We start from the raw sequence: 14468 nt of genomic DNA, 5'->3' as shown, positions 1-14468 counted from the left end.
AATTCACCCTTATGTTGCCTTTCCTTACCTTCTAGTTCGTGACCGTCGGCCCCATTGTCTCAGCATCGGAGCAACCAGGTGACAATGTGCTCCCCTGGAAGACAGGTGAAATCTTTTCACATATTCCACAGCTCGGTTGAGGACCGGGGTCGAGAAGTGACCTCTTCTTCTTCTTCCTCTTCCTCTGATACACGTAGTAGTAACTCTTGTTCAGATCCTGTTCCGTGTAGTAATGGCATTGGATCTTCCTCTTTCTTCACTGCAGGGGTTGCTCTTTGTGCCTCTCATTTGCTTTTGCTTACAGGGGCAACAGACATTGTCACAAACTGGCCAGTTGGTTTAGCTGCAGTGTTTGTCACTGTGGTTGGAGTGGCTGCAGTGTCTGCCACTAGGATTGGAGTGGTTGCAATGTCTATTGCTGGAGTTGGTGCAGCTGTTGTGCTTGGGAGTTGAGTAACACCAACAGCTGTGTTGCCTGTTGTAGTCAGGGTTTGAGTAGCTGTTGTGCTTGTCACTGGGGTTGGTGTGGCTGCTGTATTTTAAGTATCTGTGTTGTCTGTTGTGGTCAGGGTTTGAGTAGCTGCTGTGCTTGTAGTTGGCATAGCTGTGTTGTCTGTTGCTTTGCCATCAGATCCAGAGACATTTTTTTCCCTTTGAAGGTGCTGGATAGTGTTGAGCAGGGCTCTGTAGGCATAGGCCAAGCCCCAGCACGTTGCAGCAAGTTGTCCCTCTCTGGTATAAACAGAACGACAGCACACCTCGTTTAAGTGTTTTACTAGTTTTTCCGGATGTTGCACTTGTTCAGTGGTGAAGTTCCAAAGCACTGGAGGGGCCCACTGGCCTAGATGCTTGCCCATACTATCCCACACACCCTGCCACTCATGACTGTCCAGCCTCAGGGAAAATCTCTTGGTGGTCCTCCTATATCGTCGTCTAACCCTAGACCAGATTTGAACCCGATACTGCTTAACTTTCGAGATTAAACGAAATAGGATGTTCCGAGGACGAGATGGCCATGGGTAAAACACAGATCCTGAACCCAGGACACTTGGTCAGAGTAAACATTACTTAGCAACAACTAAAAACATCGGTGTTATCAGCGTTGCTCCCATGCTGAAAGTCAAAAACACAGCACTGCTCCAGCTACTAAGAAGGAGAAAAATGACTGCTATTGCTGAACCCAGGACAAGGGACATCTTCCTGCTCCTTACAGAACAGGGCCCTATAGGCTTAGGCCAAGCCATTGTCCCTGTCTGGTTTTGCCAGGACAACAGCACACCTCGTCTAAGTCTTCTGCTAATTCTTCTGGATTCCGCATTTGTTCAGGAGTGAAATTCCAAAGCACTGGAGGGGCCAACTGGCTTAAGTGCTTGCCCATACTACCCTACACACCCTGCCACTCATGACTGTCCAACCTTGGGGAAGATCTCTTGGTAGTATTCTTAAATATTTTTTTAACCTTAAACAAGACCCGAGCCAGGCCATGCTTAGCTTTCGAGATCAGACAAGATCAGGCATTCTCAGGGGGCTTACACCGGAGGCAAAACATATAGAGCATATGCAGCAACATGCTATTCCCAGAAAATGGAGCAGGGTGCTTTCAAGGGCATTGAAGGGATATTCACGATCTTTAACATTTACAGAATACACATGAATCCGTGAAGTACAATGAAACAAGAACCTTGTTTGGGCCCAGGCCCCAAAGCTGATAAATGTTAAAACAGCAAACATTGTCTGCAAGTAAGGTATGACAAGCTGATACTCTGAGATCAAGCACAAAAACTCCCAGAGCAAATAAATCAACATTGTAATGAGTGACTATTAATCCGAAACAATTAAATCTTTTCAGAAGTACGATTAGACACACACTGGTCAGATCTGTCGCTACCTCATCTCAACCATTCGGGCCACATGTTGGCCGCCAAAAAGAACTGTCGTGGTTTAAACCCAGCCAGCAACTCAGAACCACACAGCCACTCGCTCACTCCCCCACTTCTTCCTCCCCCCGCTCCTGGAGGGATGGGGAGGAGAATTGAAAGAATGTAACTCCCACGGGTTGAAATACAAACAGTCCAGTAACTAAGGCATAGTACAAAACTGCTATTGCTACCACCAATAATAATAATGATAAGGGGAATAACAAGGGGAGAGAATGTAATTGATCACCACCCGCTGACAAATACCCAGCCCGACCCGAGCAGCGATGTGATCCTTCCGGGTAACTCCCCCTGGTTTATATACTGGGCATGACGTGCTGTGGTATGGAATACCCCTTTGGCTCGTTTGGGTCAGGTGTCCTGTCTCTGCTTCCTCCCGGCTTCCCCTCCTCTCTGGTGGAGCATGAGACTGAAAAGTCCTTGATCAGAGTAAACATTACTTAGCAAGAACTGATAACATCGGTGTCTTATCAGGACTATTCCCAGACTAAAGTCGAAAACGCAGCACTGCACCAAGTACTAAGAAGGAGAAAAATGACTGCTACTGCCGAACCCAGGACACTACTCTAACCTGCAGGGGAAGCAGTGCACCGTGAAGAAGAAAAAGAGGGGCTCAATCTTCAGTGACAAGTAGTTTGGCTACTCAAACCCCAGCGACAAGCATTAGAGCAACTTCAGTCTCCACAACAAGCACTGTAGCTACTCAGACTCTTATCGGGCAGTATCACATAAACTCCAGCAAGAGGCATGACAGTAATTTTTACCCCCATAATGAGCACTGCATCCACAAGAATTGCCAATCGCATACACAACAGTGCACCGGCGGCAATATTGCACCGAGACACCCTGATTCCCATCCATAAGCTGATCCAATGACTGGAGAGCCAAGGAGCTATCAGCAGGAAGCACTCATCATTTAATAGCCCCATATAGCCAGTGTGAAAGTCTAAGGGAGAGTAGAGACTAACAGTAGACTATCGTGGCCTGAATGAAGTCACACCACCATTGAGTGCTGCCATACCAGACATGTTAGAACTTCAAGATGATCTGGAGTCAAAGGCAGCCAAGTGGGATGTCACAAGCCTCTGGGAAAATCGAACGGTACAATGGGCTGTTAAAAACTACACTGAGAGCAATGGGTGGTGGGACTTTCAAACACTGGGATACACATTTACCAAAAGCCACCTGGTTGGTCAACACGAGGGGATCTGCCAACAGGGCTGGCCCAGCCCAATCAGAACTTTTACATACTGTAGAGGGGGATAAAGTTCCTGTGGTGCACATAAAGAATTTGCTGGGGAAGACAGTCGAGGTTATTCCTGCTTCAGGTAAAGGCAAACCCATTTGTGGGATTGCTTTTGCTCAGGGACCCGGATACAGTTGGTGTGCAATGTGGGAAGATGGTCAAGTCCAATGTGTACCTCAAGGGGAAAACAGCCAATGAACTCAATCATATGCTATTGCCTGCTATCTAACACTTTTATACCCTTCAGCTAGATGCCCATCTCAACCACTCTGGGCTTTGAGAAGAAGATATGTGCTCTCATGGTCATCAGAGGAGAATTAAGTCATGGGAAAGCCGGCAGCAGCAGAACTGTCCTCAGGTCACTATTCACTGACCCTGACTTCCCTCTGATCATCACCCCAATAAAGAATGAACTCTGATGAAACCAGAGGAGCTCAGCAGTGACCAGATGAGTTCAGGAGTGTCATCAGTAGGCAACAATCCAACACTACACACCTTCCCTCCTGCCCTGAAAGCCTGTTTCAAGAGATGGAGCCTGACATCATGGACTGGATGAATTCAGCAAACTTTATAGGGATTGATCCATGTACTAAGGAATGATATCTCTCTCTCTCTGTGTGTGGCTGTATATATATATGAGACAAAAAGCGATGGTACATTTTAAAAAAATGGGATCTGATCATGATGTGAATGGTATGGAATAAGGTGTGTATACTGTCTGCTTTGCAAGACTTCTATAGCCCATCAGCTAAATGCCCATCTCTGCCACTTTGGGATTTGAAAAGCAGATATGTGCTATCATGATCATCAGCAGAGAATAAAATCACGGAAAAAGCTGGCAGTAGCAGTGGGAGTCTCCCAGTACTCTCCTCAGGTCAGCATCGACTGAACCTGACTTCACTCCGATCATCACCCCAACAAAGAATGAACTTTGGTGAGACCAGAGGAATTCAGTGGTGTCGTCAGCAGGCAACAATCCAACACTACACACCATCTCTCCTGCCCTGAAAGAAGGTTACAGCAGATGGAGACTGACATTACGGACTGAATGAACTCAGCAAACTTTATAGGGATGGCCCATGGACTAAGGAATAATATCTCTCTCTTTGTGTGTGTGTGTAGATATATGAGACAAAAAGCGATGGTATATTGAAAAATGTGGGATCTGAGCATGACATGAATGGTATGGAATAAGGGGTGGATACTGTCCTGGGTTCAGCTGTTACAGTTATTTTTCTCCTTCTTAGTAGTTGGCACAGTGCTGTGTTTTCAACTTTAGTCTGAGAACAGTGCTGATAACACACCGATGTTTTTAGTTGTTGCTAAGTAATGGTACCCCGATCAAGGACTTTTCAGTGTCTCTGCTGGAGCACTGGGACCATCACAAAATGCAGAATGAGTAACTATTCATCTGAAACCAAATGTCGGACTGGTAAGGCAGATAGATACAATATCCTTTTAAACTGGAAGCAAGAAAAGGACTAAGGCCTTTAATAGAAAATTTTATTGAATACTTTAGGACAAAAATTTATTGGTTTTGTACCTCTCATGGTAACAACCATCCTGGAATAGAAAAGCAGTCATTTGGTTTCCCCAAGCAGGCTGTACAAGAGGATGTAGAATTTAAATTAAGTAACCTTTTGAACCCAGCACTGTTTCTGACTACCAATCCAGAAGCAGTAGAGCTGACTCACAACTGTTAACAAACTATTGAGCAGGTGTATTCCAGCCATACGGACCTACAGGATACACCCCTGAGGATGTGGACTGCAAACTGTTTGTGGATGGTAGCATCTTCTTAAAAATATGGAAACTGGAAAGCAGGATACTCCATGGTAATCCAACATGAGGTAATAGAGGCTAAAGCCCTCGCCCCCACCACATCAGTGCAGAAAGCCAAGCTCATAGTGCTACTGAGAGCTCTGGAATTGTCAGAAGGTAAAATCATTAAGGTATGGACAGACTCAAAATTTGCTTTTGGAATTGTTCACACCCATGGGGCCATATGGCAAGAAAGGGGAATGTTAACCTCTCAGGGGTCCCCTATAAAATATGGACAAATAATACAGGAACTATTAAAAGGAGTCCAGCTACCTTGGAAGGTAGCAATAATGCATTGCAAGGCACATCAATTTGGTAACACTCCAGTGAACATTGTCAATTGCCTTGCTGACAAAGTGGCCAAAGAAGCTGTGGGTGGGGCCTTTTATTAATATTGCCTCATAAGTGTTGGTGCTTGGATAATGAAGTTCCCAGTTATCAAACAGAGGATGAGAAATTGGCAAGTCTACTTGGGGCCAAGAAGAATGATAAAGGATGGTGGGTTACACCAAGCAGGCAAGTAATAATTCCCCAGCCTCTTATGAGAAACACCAGGCAACTCATGGGGGAACATAATCAATGATTGAGGCTTTAAAACTACAAATTCTGAGTATGTGAATGGCTGGAATAAAAGGTGTTGTAAAAAGGTGTGAACTTTGTTTATGAAAAAATTCTTACCATGCTAAGAGACCCCCACCTGGAATAACAAAGTTGATTGTCCAGGAGACTATTGACAACTGGATTTTACAGACTTGCTGCAGCAAAATGTGCTCATATATATATATTGTTACTAGTAGTTTTCTGGTTGGCCAGAGGCTTTCCCTTGTTGCACCAATAAGGCCAGGGAAGTCATAAAATTTTGTTAAAAGAAATAATTCCAAGATTTGGGGTACCTATAGGAATGTCTTCTGATCAGGGTTCACATTTCATTGCCAAAATTATGAAATTTATCTAAGGTAATAGGGATAAAGTGGTATTTGCATACACCTTGGAAGCCCCAGTCTAGTGGGAAAGTAGAAAAAATGAATCAGAGTTTAAAGAAACAAATTAGTGAGATTTGCCAGGAATCATATCTGAAATGGCCAGATGCGTTACCTCTGGCCTTGTTAAGAATCAGAGTCAGACCAATGTCAAAAGAAAAATTAAGTCCGCATGAAATATTATATGGGCGACCATATCAAATCACAGAGAGTAAAGCAAACGAACAGATTACTGGAGGTCAGCATCTAATGGAATATATTATATCCCTAGGGAAGGTGTTGTCCTCTCTCCACAGGTGCTGCCATTGTATTGGCAGCACCCACGACACTGGACATTACTGTTCATATAAATCAGCCAGGAGACTGGGTCTACATCAAAACTTGGACCAAAGAACCCCTTTAAGAAAAATGGAAAGGACCGTACCTGGCATTGCTGACAACTAACACTGCTGTTAAAGTACAAGGGATAGACACATGGGTTCATTACAGTCAGGTCAAGCCCTGATCGACACCAGAATGGACCATCGAGGCCATGTTCCGCTGACAGGCAGGGTATGCTACAAAATGACCACACACTAGCTGTATATTATGCACAGTTTATTAAACAAGCACACTAAAGCCAATAAGCACACTAAAGCAAACAAGCACACTAATGCAAATCAGGTAAATATCTCTCCATATATAGTAAATAAGTACAATAAAGCAAATCAGAGATATAGGTATATAAGTAAAGTACTGAAGAAAGTTAGCAATGTATCAAATCATTACTGCATAGAGAGAACAGAGATTAAGAAGAAATAGATCACCAATTACCACTGAATCATCATCTAGGCCCACACTTACAGCTGGGAAGCCCCATTGCAGCCGATGCCAGGAGTCTCAGGTAATTGGGAAAATTCCTACGCAGTGCGTCCACCCATAGGTGAGGCTTCTCTCATGGCCACAAGAGGGTCCTGCTTTTATACCCTTAGAAAAACAACTGGCTTTATGCCAGTTCTCTAATTATTTACTCGTGGGGCCATGCAGTTTCTCATGATCTCACTGTCATCCACGCTGAGAATGTTGGCCAGGCCCCCCAGTGTGGCCAAGTATGAAGGTCATAGAACAGCTGCACACCTCTGTTTTCCTGTCAACAGTCACAATGAGCATAAGCATATATACTCTACGGAATACACTGTGACAAAACACATAGTTTGTTATGTCTCTCAGTCATGAGAGGGAATCAACTCTCAGCTAGGCTCCCATCCATTACAGGCCACCAGACTGACATGTCTAAAGCTGACCAAACATTGATTGTGACATGGACTGTGATTACTGTGATTGCTTTATTTCTATTTGCAAGAGACTGTGCAGGGAGCCGACCAAATGATAACTTGATCCTGAAATTGATACAGGGGGGTGTGGGAAAATGCATAATTTAACTGGAGTAACTGCCTGTTTACCTGTTCCTTATGCTGCAGGAGAATCCGTCCCATGGGATATTATTCACTTAAATCTCAATCATAGAGCATTTTGAAAATTTGACTAAAGCATTGAAAACAGAAAATGCATCCTACGTCTTAGACAAAGAACAGGGCTGTAGACAAAGAGTCAGTGATGTACTACAAGATATAGGTCATTGGAGACCTGGAGACAATCGTACAGGTTTTGGAAAGGGAGGTCATCAACAATGTCCCAAAGGGTCACAAGACTTAAAGGTGGAATTCTTAACATTTGCATTTCAGGCTTCAGGAGGCCAAGCTGCGGGCTCACTGTTACTATGCTAACTGATCAAACTTAGATTGGAAATCTTACCGCCCCAGAATGTGAGCATCTGAGAAATCCACCCAAAGGGTGGTCCAGACCTTTAGAAGGAAGTTGGGAATGTTTTGGAAAACCAGAATGGCATTTAAATTGGGGGATAAAACCTGTGTATAATATTAGTCAAAAGTGTAAACGCGGTACTCTATTATAAGTAATGTGACTCTCCTAAACGAAATACTGACCATAGCCAGAAATTCTAAAAACTTTGCTAAGGATTGCAACGAGGAAATACCCTCGCATGGGTATACAGTATGGGTAACATCAGATGGGTATTGAATCACTAAACTTCATTTGGACACAGTAAGCAGACAAGTAACCTTAGGTCTACTTACTTTATATCCTGTATGGAAGAAGAGTCCTATTAGAGCTAAATATTGGGGAAAAGTGAAAAGGGATGTGGATCTTGAAGATGATGAATGGGCAGGGCCCTCTTCTGCAGTAGAATTTGAATGGGTCCTAAGAGCTTTTTATTACCTGGTCTTATGGCTCTGGAAAATAGAATTTTGGTAGAAAACTTAACTTGGCAAATAGAAACCTTTTCTAAGGCTACCAAAAAAGGATTTCAAATTATTAACAATCAAGTACATGCAAATACAAGAATGACCCTGCAGAACTGGTTAGCATTAGATTTGCTACTAGTAAGGGAACAAGGAGTTTGTGGATAACCAAAATTAGAAAGAGAACACTGCTGTGTAAGCATTCCAAATGTTACCAAAGATTTACAAACCAACTTGATGAAATGTAGAAAATAGCAGAAGACTGCAGAGCCATTGGAGAGGCTGCCGAAACTAATTGGCTAAATGAAATTTTGCAATCCTTTGGGGGGTGGTCCCTAAAGGAATGGTGGTCCACCTTAATAGAAGGTGTAATAATAATTTTAATGGTCAATGTTTGTATAGGATGTGCAAAGAGGGGAATAGAAAAACAGTTGTGGAAGTAATTAGGGAAATAGCTAATTACTGTCAAAAGGGGGAAATGATACCAAATTAAATTAGTATTTCACTGAATATAGAGACTTAGACATAGATAGGGCTACAAGGATTCTTAAACTAGAATTTTACTGTGTATAGAGGCTATAGAGATAAGGCAGGCATGCAATAAGAGAACCAGATGTCTTCTCTCAAACCAATGTAGGCCTTCCTCCTGTTGATAAGACCTGAGAAATAGGTAAATGGCTGCAAAAGAAAACAACTCAAGCAGCCTCTCGGGGTCATAAATTAGACCAAACAAGAACATGTAGTTAATTGGAAAGACTAAACACACATTCCAACATCCTTAACTAATGGATTTCCATAAAAGGATAAAATGAGTAAGGGTATTTCTCTCCAAACAACCACCATGACCCCCAGAGACCATTCCTCAAAATTCACAGCGCCTGTGCTGCAGCCTTATCTGCCCAAATTGCCATATGCATGAGTAAGGAGAATTGGGTGGGAATTTCGCAGAATTATAATGAATATATATATAATGAAGATATATCAGCTGTAAACTGTCTCTTGTCTGTGTGCATGACAGGTGGAGTGATCCCCCATGCAAACCAGTACTGTAATAAAATAATGTTGGCTTTCTAACCTGTCATTCTGGTTAGAAAGCTTATTTCCCAGATTTCAGTGACATTAACACCCCCTATTCCAAAGGATATTCTGCTGGTTTTGGCAAAGGAAGGCAAGCCATAAGGCTACTAGCATTATGCATTTTTCCAAAGGATTGCACCATATAAAATCTCAAATGGACTTATTTTGTTTCTATTGTTGGGGGTTATTCTTATTCTTAATAGGGCCAGAGGCAATATGTCTGTCAATTTTAATTTGGTTTCCTGACACATTTTACTTATATGTCTCTTGATTGACTGATTCATTCTTTCTACCTTTCCACTGGACTGGGGTCTCCAAGGGTTATGGAGATCCCATTTTATATGTAGTGTTTGAGCTATTTTTTGGATGATTTTAGCTACAAAATGAGGCGCTGTATCCGATGCCATACCTACTGGGATTCCATATCTTGGGACTATCTCTTTTAATAATACCTTACTTACTTCTGGATGGCTACAGGATCTTCAAAAGGGATAGGCAAGGAAAAAGAGGTGGTAGGGTTGCATTGTATGTCAGGGAGTGCATCGACTGCCTTGAACTTAATGTTGTGAGAAGGTTGAATGTTTGTGGGTGAAGATCAGGGGGAAGGCCAACCAAGCAGATATCCTGGTAGGAGTCTGTTATAGACCAAACAACTAGGATGAAGCTATGGATGAAGCATTCTTCAAACAACTGGGAGAAGTTCCATGATCTCATGGGGGACTTCAACCTACTAGATGTCTGCTGGAAGTACAATACAGTAGAAAGGAAACAATCCAGGAGGTTCTCAGATGGTGTGGAAGATAACTTCCCAACCCAGCTGGTGAGTGAGCCAACTAGGGGAGATGCCTGGCTAGATTTGCTGTTCACAGACAGAGAAGAACTGGTGGGTGATGTGATGGTTGGAGGCCATCTTGGGCAAAGTGACTGTCGTGGTTTGAGCCCAGCCGGTAACTCAGAACCACACAGCCGCTCGCTCACTCCCCCCCCCCCTTCTTCCTCCCCCCGCTCCCGGAGGGATGGGGAGGAGAATGGGAAGAATGTAACTCCCACGGGTTGAGATAAGAGCAGTCCTGCAACTAAGGTATAATACAAAACCACTACTGCTACCACCAATGATAATAACGATTAGTGAAATAACAAGGGGAGAGGATACAATTGCTCACCACCCGCCGACCGATACCCAGCCCGACCCGAGCAGTGATCAGGCCTTCCGGGTAACTCCCCCCGGTTTATATACTGGGCATGACGTGCTGTGGTATGGAATACCCCTTTGGCTAGTTTGGGTCAGGTGTCCTGTCTCTGCTTCTGCCCGGCTTCCCCTCCTCCCTGGCAAAGCATGAGACTGAGAAAGTCCTTGGTTGGAATAAACATTACTTAGCAACAACTAAAAACATCAGTGTTATCAGCGTTGTTCCCAGGCTGAAAGTTAAAAAAACACAGCACTGCACCAGCTACTAAGAAGGAGAAAAATGACTGCTATAGCTGAACCCAGGACAGTGATCATGAAATTATTGAATTTTCAATCCTTGGAGAAGTCAGGAAGAAGGTCAGCAAAACCACCACCTTAGACGTCAAGAGGGCTGACTTTGGCCTGTATAGGACACTGGTTGGGAGAATCATTTGGGAAACAGTACAGAAGGACAAAGAGATCCAGGAAGGCTGGACACTCTTGAAGAATGAAATCTTCAAGGTGCAGGAGCAGGCAGTCCCAATGTGCTGAAAATCAAACTATCAGGGAAGAAGACCAGCCTGGCTGAACAGGGAGATATTCCTCGAACTCAGGAAAAAAAAGAGAATCTATGACTTGTGGAAGAAGGGACTGTCGCCCCATGAGGAGTACAAGGATGCTCTTAGATTATTCAGGGTGAAAATTAGAAAGGTGAAGGCACAGCTGGAACTTAATCTGGCCACTGCCATAAAAGATAATAAAATATATTTTTAAAAATATATTAGCAATAAAAGGAGGGCCAAGGAGAACCTCAGTCCTCTACTGGATACTGGGGGAAACCTAGTGACCAAGGACGAGGAAAAGGTTGAGGTGCTTAATGCGACCTTTGCCTCAGTCTTTAATAGTCATAGCAGCCATCCTCAGGGTACTCAGTTCCCTGAGCTGGATGACAGAAATGGGGAGCTGATTGAAGCCCCCATAATCCAGGAAGAAATGGTTAGTGACATCCTGCTCCACTTAGATGTACACAAGTCTATGGGGCCAGATGGGTTCAACCCAAGAGTGCTGAAGGAGCTGGCAGAAGAGCTTGCCATGCCACTCTCCATCATTTCACAGAATCATAGAATAGTTAGGGTTGGAAAGGACCTTAAGATCATCTAGTTCCAACCCCCCTGCCATGGGCAGGGACACCTCGCACTAAACCATGTCACCCAAGGCTCCGCACAACCTGGCCTTGAACACTGCCAGGGATGGAGCATTCACAACTTCCTTGGGCAACCCGTTCCAGCGCCTCACAGTAAAGAACTTCTTCCTTATATCTAACCTAAACTTCCTCTGTTTAAGTTTGAACCCATTACCCCTTGTCCTGTCACTACAGTCCCTGATGAAGAGTCCCTCCCCAGCATCCTTGTAGACCCCCTTCAGATACTGGAAGGCTGCTATGAGATCTCCACGCAGCCTTCTCTTCTCCAGGCTGAACAGCCCCAACTCTCTCAGCCTGTCTTCATACGGGAGGTGCTCCAGCCCTCTTATCATCCTCGTGGCCCTCCTCTGGACTTGCTCCAACAGCTCCATGTCCTTTTTATGTTGAGGACACCAGAACTGTACACGATACTCCAAGTGGGGTCTCACGAGAGCAGAGTAGAGGGGCAGGATCACCTTCTTCAACCTGCTGGTCACGCTTCTTTTGATGCAGCCCAGGATACGGTTGGCTTTCTGGGCTGCGAGCACACACTGAAGCCGGCTCATGTTAAGTTTCTCGTCAACCAACACCCTGAGCATGCATAGTATCTAGAAATAATGACACAGCAAATATTACAACTGTATGTAGATTGCAACCAATCACTGTAACTGTGAGTATACTCTCTTATAACTTTTGTGTATAAATGTAATGAAGAAGCCGGCATTGGTGTGTTTGATTTGTGGAACAGTCCACCGAGCACCCAGGACTGAATAAACAATATCTCTCCTGAGAGTGTGGAATTGGTTTACTGCATACCAGTCACAAATCCACTTTTTGGACAATAAACTGTTCCACAAATCAAGCACACCAATGCCAGATATGCGGTAGTAACCAGAGGATGTGAACTTGAGGCCAAAGGGTTGCCAAGCAGTACATCAGCACAGAAGGCAGAGTTAATAGCTCTGGAACTCTAAGAAGGAAAGAGCGTGAATATCTAGACAAACTCAAAATTCTCAAATTCTAGTTAAATTAGTAGATAAGATTCCCATGGAATTGGATTTCCCACTTTGGTTGGCATAGGTAAATAAGTAGTTACAGAGGATACATTTTGCATTTTCCCAAACCCTTGAACTAGCTGTAAAATTAGATTTTCTTTAAAGCAAGCTCCTAAAGTTATGCATAGGAATCTTAAACTTCAGTTGCAAATGTCCTGTAGTTTCCACTTTTCCTGGAGCGGTTCTGAACTCCAAGCCTTTACATATACAGCGTCTCCAGGAACATGAGGGGGAGCAGGAGTATCGAGGGTCAATGGCTCAGAAAGTACAACATATCTTTTTTCAGCTGGTTTAAAACTTGACCTAAAGAAATCAAATATTCATCAATCTCCTGCTTTCCTGTTTGTTCCATCAAACCTGGGAAGGTAGATATTTGATAGGGCTTACCAAACATAAGTTCATATGGACTAAGTTTTTAGTCAGTCCTGGGTTGTACCCACACCCTAAGTAGGGCCAGTAGCAATGCCTGAGGCCACTTTAGAGATGTTTCTTGGCAAATTTTACTTATTTGCCTCTTTAGGCTTTGATTCATTCTTTCTACCTTTACACTGGATTGTAAATCCCAATATATTTCCAAAATTTTACTTAATTATTGGAGTATTTCTGTTATGAAATGGGGTCCTCTGTCTGAGGACATTCCTATTGGCACCCCAAATCTGGGAACGATTTCTGTTAACAATGTTTTTGTTACTTCCCTTGTTTTGTTAGTGACAAGGAAAAACTTCGGGCCACCCTGAAAAAGTATCTACTAATACCGACAAATATCTGTACCCTTGCTGTTGAGGTAATTCTGAAAAATCTATTTGCCAATAATCTCCTGGAGAATTTCCCTTTTTAGTCACACCCAGGGGTGGGCATCTTGTATTTAAAGGATTATTTTTCAAGCATGCTGAACATCTTTCAGTAACTGATTATACTATTTTTGTTATCCTTACATTAATCACCTGAGGCTTTAAACTATTTAACATAGACTCTATTCCCCAATGCATCTGTTGGTATTTATTTTTGACTATGTGTCATTAATGGTGCAGATATTATTACCTGATTTTGTGGAGTTATGAACCAGCCTTGATCATTTTCTTTTGCCTGTAAATGCAATGCTAATTTAAGATCAACTTGACTATAATTTGGCCTGACATCTGGTATTGAAATAACTTTTTCTGGAATTAATGCTAAGATGCCTTGTTGTGCAGCCTCTTTTGCCATTTTATCCGCTAATCTTTTCCCTTGATGAACTGGAGAAAACCCTTGCTGGTGTGCTTGACGATGCATAACAGCAACCTCTTTGGGCTTTTTAATGGCTTCCGAGAGTTTCAAAATTTCTTTTTTGTGTTTTATTGATGATCCTTGGGATGATAACAAACCCCTTTCTTTCCAAATAGCTCCTTGTGCATCTATTACACTGAACACATATTTTGAATCAGTCCAGATATTTACTCTTTTTCCTTCTGTCATTTCCAATGCCCATTGGAGAGCAATCAATTATGCTTTTTGGGCAGATGTATTTACAGGCAAGGGTTTAGCTTCAATTACCTCTGTGGCAGTTACGATAGTGTACCCTGCTTTTCGTTTTCCTTCTTGAACAAAACTGCTATTGTCTGTGAAAAGTTCATAATCAGGATCTTCCAATGGTTCATCAAGCAGGTCAGGATGACTTGAATATACCTGTTCAATAGTCAGTAAACAATCATGGGTCAATGG

The sequence above is a fragment of the Strigops habroptila genome, chromosome W (assembly GCF_004027225.2).
Source record: "Strigops habroptila isolate Jane chromosome W, bStrHab1.2.pri, whole genome shotgun sequence".
NCBI lineage: Eukaryota > Metazoa > Chordata > Aves > Psittaciformes > Psittacidae > Strigops > Strigops habroptila.
The sequence above is the reverse complement of the archived record's forward strand: the minus strand, read 5'-3'. Positions refer to the sequence as shown.